Here is a 1,283-nt window from a genome sequence, read left to right on the forward strand (position 1 = left end):
TAAAGTTCAGGAATTATTGTAGAATAAGAGAGAAAAAAAACTGTAAGAACCAGAGAATTTGGAAGCATTCTGTGACATTGTGTCTCCCAATAATGGTAGAAGCTTCATACACAATGTCTCACCAACACAACTCCCTAAACATAAGTGGAACAAGGACAATAATAGATGTGACAAAATAGATAGAGGAAAGTCCACAAGTTCTCAACCCTAAACAAAAACTAGAGGCCACTGAAGACTACTGAGAGTGGGAGACACTGTCTTCTCCTGAGAAGTGAACACCATATTTATTTTTTAACATATAATTTACTTCGCTGCTTTTCTTCTACTTAATAGTATATCAACACAAATTGGGGGAGGTAGACGTGATGATAGAGTGACTTTCAATTTTCTTTGTATTCCAACTGATGCACAGGACACTCTTTTTAGTCTTCCTTCCTTCCTTCCTTCCTTCCTTCCTTCCTTCCTTCCTTCCTTCTTTCTTTCTTTCTTTCTTTCTTTCTTTGAATTAAAACAAGAATAGGCATATTGAACTGCCACAGAGTAGCCTTAAGATTAAGTCAGTAATCAAAGTCGTACAACATGGTCAAAATCTAGCCTCTTTGAATTCCATTTCTTTTCTTACAAAGAGGATATATTGTCCTTAGAATTGGAATGAGTTGAACATGGAATAATGGCACTAATCATTACGTTTGATTTTCCAACTTACCTTCTTCAGTGTGCCTTCTCTACTCTGTTACATTGAGTGAAACAGTTCCTATGTTCTTTCTTTGTGTGGGGATTTTTTGTATTGTAGAAGTAATCATACTTTATATTTTTCTCCCTAGTTCCATCCTATAAACTGAGAGCTATCAGCAGATTTTTCATCTCTATATTTTCAAAGTGTCATATACTGGCTGCTACAAGATAAGTGCTTCTACCTTTCTGAATTAATTTAATAGTTAACAACAACACCAATGAAACATAAGCTGAATACCATTAACTTTTTCCAGAAAATGAATCCAACTGTTTAGGAACAGTCTTATTTACAAAATATATTACCTTTCCTTTATACATCCAGAGAAACACTAAATACAAAAATTTTAATCTCCCAGGACATGAATTATAGTATATTGCAATAATTCAAGGGTATAAGCATGTTATATTAAATTTGAGAAGCAGCATACGTATTTAACAGATTGAGTTTCTAGAAATAATAAGGACTTGAGAAGTGATCATATTACAATATTTTTAAATTTATTTTATTTGGGCTTTTCAAGACAGGGTTTGTTTTTTTTTTTTTTTTT

The sequence above is a fragment of the Microtus ochrogaster genome, chromosome 19 (genome assembly GCF_000317375.1).
Source record: "Microtus ochrogaster isolate Prairie Vole_2 chromosome 19, MicOch1.0, whole genome shotgun sequence".
Classification (NCBI taxonomy): domain Eukaryota; kingdom Metazoa; phylum Chordata; class Mammalia; order Rodentia; family Cricetidae; genus Microtus; species Microtus ochrogaster.